The sequence below is a fragment of the Saccoglossus kowalevskii genome, chromosome 13, assembly GCF_978046115.1.
Source record: "Saccoglossus kowalevskii chromosome 13, keSacKowa6.1, whole genome shotgun sequence".
NCBI lineage: Eukaryota > Metazoa > Hemichordata > Enteropneusta > Harrimaniidae > Saccoglossus > Saccoglossus kowalevskii.
Window position 1 is genome coordinate 34,124,776 of NC_140653.1, and position 8,077 is coordinate 34,132,852.

Sequence of the window (8,077 nt, forward strand, 5' to 3'; positions counted from 1 at the left end):
GTCATAAATGTGCCATATATGTTGTATCGATTTCTTAGTTGTGATATGTGACTGTTTAATGCAAGCTCGATGAGAAACAGTGACGGCAGGGGTTTTAAGTTCAAATCGAAATTACTTGTCACACGACAAAAATACATTATTTCAGTTTATGTTAGGGGCTCTTAATTGTTATGACAACAGTAGACAAAACAGTAAATGTTAATATTACTTGTTCACGCAACTGAACATATGCGATTATGATTGTGTTTTTTTATGATTATGCCATGTTCAGGCTGCTTCGAAGACCATGTCTGGCAGAGAATCATACAATAGTGTATCACACAGCTGCAGCGTACAGTGATGAACAGGGTTCTCCCACAGCCTGGAATCCAGTCATTCAGAGCACACGTTCAACGACACTCTAGAATGGCCTAAATACGGAGACGTCGTAGAATTCTATTTCGCCACTTATTGGGTACCTCCTTGCAAATAAAAGAGACACCGTTCTGCTAAGAAGAGTTTTATCAGTGACAATGTCCGTCACCACACTGGGGCAATGTGCGCAGTGAACTAATACTAGCATTTTAAGAAATGGGTGTAGTCACGATAGAGCTTTCAAAAAAGATACTAGTAATCATAACCTCATTTTTCACGGCCGTCCGCGAGGTTTTAGGCTAATGCCTGTTTCAGCGATAACTATCCGAAATTGTGCGTTTATTTTCCAATGTATGTGGTTCTAGTAATAGCATGGAAAGAGCTGAACACGTTGAAGTTGAATATTGATGTATTTTTATAACAATTCTATAGAGCACAATGTTAAAAGGAAAAGTTCGGCAACCTACAATTTGAAACATGGCACAATATCTCCGCCACACGACTCATGATTTAAGTATTGTAAACTGACAAAATAGCAAATACCCACTAAAATACAAATATCATTTTCTCTAAATTAGGCTGGTGACCTAAACCTTTCAAAATCAATATAAATATATTGCCCGGGAGTCAAATTTATTGGAAAATGGATAAATTCATATAATATGAGTAGGCTTCTATCATAAAAGTGTTTTACGTCGCGTCTACGCATATACGGTGTAATAAGAGTAAGTATATTTTTTCCCAAAACGCTAAGATTAACGCAAAAATGGCTATAATTATAGAATTTCCAAGTCTTAATTTCTATTGTGTAAATTTCCGTGTGCAATATACATAATTTCCACTCTTACAATTATCTTGTAGGTGAAATGCACAATTAAATAGTTGTTGGTCAATTCAAAGCTAATCTACCTAAAGACAGACAAAAAAAGAATGAGATCATGAAACTGAATAAATATTGATGAAGAAATTGGCGATAGCAGTAAGACAGATACATGGATATGTGTAGTTGTAGTCGGATGGTTGAGATGATATACTAGTATCACATGGATATGTGTAGTTTTAGTCGGATGGTTGAGATGATATACTAGTATCACATGGATGTGTGTAGTTGTAGTCGGATGGTTGAGATGATATACTAGTATCACATGGATGTGTGTAGTTTTAGTCGGATGGTTGAGATGATATACTGGTATCACATGGATGTGTGTAGTTTTAGTCGGATGGTTGAGATGATATACTAGTATCACATGGATGTGTGTAGTTTTAGTCGGATGGTTGAGATGATATACTGGTATCACATGGATATGTGTAGTTTTAGTCGGATGGTTGAGATGATATACTAGTATCACATGGATGTGTGTAGTTTTAGTCGGATGGTTGAGATGATATACTAGTATCACATGGATGTGTGTAGTTTTAGTCGGATGGTTGAGATGATATACTGGTATCACATGGATATGTGTAGTTTTAGTCGGATGGTTGAGATGATATACTAGTATCACATGGATGTGTGTAGTTTTAGTCGGATGGTTGAGATGATATACTAGTATCACATGGATGTGTGTAGTTTTAGTCGGATGGTTGAGATGATATACTGGTATCACATGGATATGTGTAGTTTTAGTCGGATGGTTGAGATGATATACTGGTATCACATGGATATGTGTAGTTTTAGTCGGATGGTTGAGATGATATACTAGTATCACATGGATATGTGTAGTTTTAGTCGGATGGTTGAGATGATATACTAGTATCACATGGATATGTGTAGTTTTAGTCGGATGGTTGAGATGATATACTAGTATCACATGGATATGTGTAGTTTTAGTCGGATGGTTGAGATGATATACTAGTATCACATGGATATGTGTAGTTTTAGTCGGATGGTTGAGATGATATACTAGTATCACATGGATGTGTGTAGTTTTAGTCGGATGGTTGAGATGATATACTAGTATCACATGGATGTGTGTAGTTTTAGTCGGATGGTTGAGATGATATACTGGTATCACATGGATATGTGTAGTTTTAGTCGGATGGTTGAGATGATATACTAGTATCATATGGATATGTATAGTTGTAGTCGGATGGTTGAGATGATATACTAGTATCACATGGATGTGTGTAGTTTTAGTCGGATGGTTGAGATGATATACTAGTATCACATGGATGTGTGTAGTTTTAGTCGGATGGTTGAGATGATATACTAGTATCACATGGATGTGTGTAGTTTTAGTCGGATGGTTGAGATGATATACTAGTATCACATGGATATGTATAGTTGTAGTCGGATGGTTGAGATGATATACTAGTATCACATGGATATGTATAGTTGTAGTCGGATGGTTGAGATGATATACTAGTATCACATGGATATGTATAGTTGTAGTCGGATGGTTGAGATGATATACTAGTATCATATGGATATGTGTAGTTTTAGTCGGATGGTTGAGATGATATACTAGTATCACATGGATGTGTGTAGTTTTAGTCGGATGGTTGAGATGATATACTAGTATCACATGGATGTGTGTAGTTTTAGTCGGATGGTTGAGATGATATACTAGTATCACATGGATATGTGTAGTTGTAGTCGGATGGTTGAGATGATATACTAGTATCATATGGATATGTGTAGTTTTAGTCGGATGGTTGAGATGATATACTAGTATCACATGGATGTGTGTAGTTTTAGTCGGATGGTTGAGATGATATACTAGTATCACATGGATATGTGTAGTTGTAGTCGGATGGTTGAGATGATATACTAGTATCACATGGATATGTGTAGTTGTAGACTAATGGTTGAGATGATATACTAGTATCACATGGATGTGTGTAGTTTTAGTCGGATGGTTGAGATGATATACTAGTATCACATGGATGTGTGTAGTTTTAGTCGGATGGTTGAGATGATATACTGGTATCACATGGATGTGTGTAGTTTTAGTCGGATGATTGAGATGATATACTAGTATCACATGGATGTGTGTAGTTTTAGTCGGATGATTGAGGTGATATACTAGTATCACATGGATATGTGTAGTTGTAGACTAATGGTTGAGATGATATACTAGTATCACATGGATATGTATAGTTGTAGTCGGATGGTTGGGGTGATATACTAGTATCACATGGATATGTGTAGTTTTAGTCGGATGGTTGGGTGATATACTAGTATCACATGGATATGTGTAGTTTTAGTCGGATGGTTGAGATGATATACTAGTATCACATGGATGTGTGTAGTTTTAGTCGGATGGTTGGGTGATATACTAGTATCACATGGATATGTGTAGTTTTAGTCGGATGGTTGAGATGATATACTAGTATCACATGGATATGTGTAGTTGTAGTTGGATGGTTGAGATGATATACTAGTATCACATGGATATGTGTAGTGTAGTCGGATGGTTGAGATGATATACTGGTATCACATGGATATGTGTAGTTTTAGTCGGATGGTTGAGATGATATACTGGTATCACATGGATATGTGTAGTTTTAGTCGGATGGTTGAGATGATATACTAGTATCACATGGATATGTGTAGTTTTAGTCGGATGGTTGAGATGATATACTAGTATCACATGGATATGTGTAGTTTTAGTCGGATGGTTGAGATGATATACTAGTATCACATGGATATGTGTAGTTTTAGTCGGATGGTTGAGATGATATACTAGTATCACATGGATGTGTGTAGTTTTAGTCGGATGGTTGAGATGATATACTAGTATCACATGGATGTGTGTAGTTTTAGTCGGATGGTTGAGATGATATACTGGTATCACATGGATATGTGTAGTTTTAGTCGGATGGTTGAGATGATATACTAGTATCATATGGATATGTATAGTTGTAGTCGGATGGTTGAGATGATATACTAGTATCACATGGATGTGTGTAGTTTTAGTCGGATGGTTGAGATGATATACTAGTATCACATGGATGTGTGTAGTTTTAGTCGGATGGTTGAGATGATATACTAGTATCACATGGATGTGTGTAGTTTTAGTCGGATGGTTGAGATGATATACTAGTATCACATGGATATGTATAGTTGTAGTCGGATGGTTGAGATGATATACTAGTATCACATGGATATGTATAGTTGTAGTCGGATGGTTGAGATGATATACTAGTATCACATGGATATGTATAGTTGTAGTCGGATGGTTGAGATGATATACTAGTATCATATGGATATGTGTAGTTTTAGTCGGATGGTTGAGATGATATACTAGTATCACATGGATGTGTGTAGTTTTAGTCGGATGGTTGAGATGATATACTAGTATCACATGGATGTGTGTAGTTTTAGTCGGATGGTTGAGATGATATACTAGTATCACATGGATATGTGTAGTTGTAGTCGGATGGTTGAGATGATATACTAGTATCATATGGATATGTGTAGTTTTAGTCGGATGGTTGAGATGATATACTAGTATCACATGGATGTGTGTAGTTTTAGTCGGATGGTTGAGATGATATACTAGTATCACATGGATATGTGTAGTTGTAGTCGGATGGTTGAGATGATATACTAGTATCACATGGATATGTGTAGTTGTAGACTAATGGTTGAGATGATATACTAGTATCACATGGATGTGTGTAGTTTTAGTCGGATGGTTGAGATGATATACTAGTATCACATGGATGTGTGTAGTTTTAGTCGGATGGTTGAGATGATATACTGGTATCACATGGATGTGTGTAGTTTTAGTCGGATGATTGAGATGATATACTAGTATCACATGGATGTGTGTAGTTTTAGTCGGATGATTGAGGTGATATACTAGTATCACATGGATATGTGTAGTTGTAGACTAATGGTTGAGATGATATACTAGTATCACATGGATATGTATAGTTGTAGTCGGATGGTTGGGGTGATATACTAGTATCACATGGATATGTGTAGTTTTAGTCGGATGGTTGGGTGATATACTAGTATCACATGGATATGTGTAGTTTTAGTCGGATGGTTGAGATGATATACTAGTATCACATGGATGTGTGTAGTTTTAGTCGGATGGTTGGGTGATATACTAGTATCACATGGATATGTGTAGTTTTAGTCGGATGGTTGAGATGATATACTAGTATCACATGGATATGTGTAGTTGTAGTTGGATGGTTGAGATGATATACTAGTATCACATGGATATGTGTAGTGTAGTCGGATGGTTGAGATGATATACTGGTATCACATGGATATGTGTAGTTTTAGTCGGATGGTTGAGATGATATACTAGTATCACATGGATGTGTGTAGTTTTAGTCGGATGGTTGAGATGATATACTAGTATCACATGGATGTGTGTAGTTTTAGTCGGATGGTTGAGATGATATACTAGTATCACATGGATGTGTGTAGTTTTAGTCGGATGGTTGAGATGATATACTAGTATCACATGGATATGTATAGTTGTAGTCGGATGGTTGAGATGATATACTAGTATCACATGGATATGTATAGTTGTAGTCGGATGGTTGAGATGATATACTAGTATCACATGGATATGTATAGTTGTAGTCGGATGGTTGAGATGATATACTAGTATCATATGGATATGTGTAGTTTTAGTCGGATGGTTGAGATGATATACTAGTATCACATGGATGTGTGTAGTTTTAGTCGGATGGTTGAGATGATATACTAGTATCACATGGATGTGTGTAGTTTTAGTCGGATGGTTGAGATGATATACTAGTATCACATGGATATGTGTAGTTGTAGTCGGATGGTTGAGATGATATACTAGTATCATATGGATATGTGTAGTTTTAGTCGGATGGTTGAGATGATATACTAGTATCACATGGATGTGTGTAGTTTTAGTTGGATGGTTGAGATGATATACTAGTATCACATGGATATGTGTAGTTGTAGTCGGATGGTTGAGATGATATACTAGTATCACATGGATATGTGTAGTTGTAGACTAATGGTTGAGATGATATACTAGTATCACATGGATGTGTGTAGTTTTAGTCGGATGGTTGAGATGATATACTAGTATCACATGGATGTGTGTAGTTTTAGTCGGATGGTTGAGATGATATACTGGTATCACATGGATGTGTGTAGTTTTAGTCGGATGATTGAGATGATATACTAGTATCACATGGATGTGTGTAGTTTTAGTCGGATGATTGAGGTGATATACTAGTATCACATGGATATGTGTAGTTGTAGACTAATGGTTGAGATGATATACTAGTATCACATGGATATGTATAGTTGTAGTCGGATGGTTGGGGTGATATACTAGTATCACATGGATATGTGTAGTTTTAGTCGGATGGTTGGGTGATATACTAGTATCACATGGATATGTGTAGTTTTAGTCGGATGGTTGAGATGATATACTAGTATCACATGGATGTGTGTAGTTTTAGTCGGATGGTTGGGTGATATACTAGTATCACATGGATATGTGTAGTTTTAGTCGGATGGTTGAGATGATATACTAGTATCACATGGATATGTGTAGTTGTAGTTGGATGGTTGAGATGATATACTAGTATCACATGGATATGTGTAGTGTAGTCGGATGGTTGAGATGATATACTGGTATCACATGGATATGTGTAGTTTTAGTCGGATGGTTGAGATGATATACTAGTATCACATGGATATGTGTAGTTTTAGTCGGATGGTTGGGTGATATACTAGTATCACATGGATATGTGTAGTTTTAGTCGGATGGTTGAGATGATATACTAGTATCACATGGATATGTGTAGTTGTAGTTGGATGGTTGAGATGATATACTAGTATCACATGGATATGTGTAGTGTAGTCGGATGGTTGAGATGATATACTGGTATCACATGGATATGTGTAGTTGTAGTCGGATGGTTGAGATGATATACTAGTATCACATGGATATGTGTAGTGTAGTCAGATGGTTGAGATGATATACTAGTATCACATGGATATGTGTAGTTTTAGTCGGATGGTTGAGGTGATATACTAGTATCACATGGATATGTGTAGTTTTAGTCGGATGGTTGGGATGATATACTAGTATCACATGGATATGTGTAGTTTTAGTCGGATGGTTGGGATGATATACTAGTATCACATGGATATGTGTAGTTGTAGTCGGATGGTTGAGATGATATACTAGTATCACATGGATGTGTGTAGTTTTAGTCGGATGGTTGGGATGATATACTAGTATCACATGGATATGTGTAGTTGTAGTCGGATGGTTGAGATGATATACTAGTATCACATGGATATGTGTCGTTGTAGTTGGATGGTTGAGATGATATACTAGTATCACATGGATTTGTGTCGTTGTAGACTAATGGTTGAGGTGATATACTAGTATCACATGGATATGTGTAGTTGTAGACTAATGTTTGAGATGATATACTAGTATCACATGGATATGTGTAGTTGTAGTCGAATGGCTGAGGTGATATACTAGTAAAACATGGATATATGTAGTTATAGTCGGATATTTTGGCTTTTACACCTTAGTGAGTCTGTCACAGTGTTCACAAAGGTGCACGAGCTACTGCCTCTTAAGAGAAAAATAACATTGTGAATGCGTACTCTGAGGTTAGTATTAAAGCCAATCCGCGTACTAGTATTTTGCAGGGGCTTCTTGTCCATATTCTCTAAACCGTGGCGAATTTAAACATTAAACTCAATGGTTAGTTTACGCATCTTCTGAATGTGAACTCCAACACAGTTTTG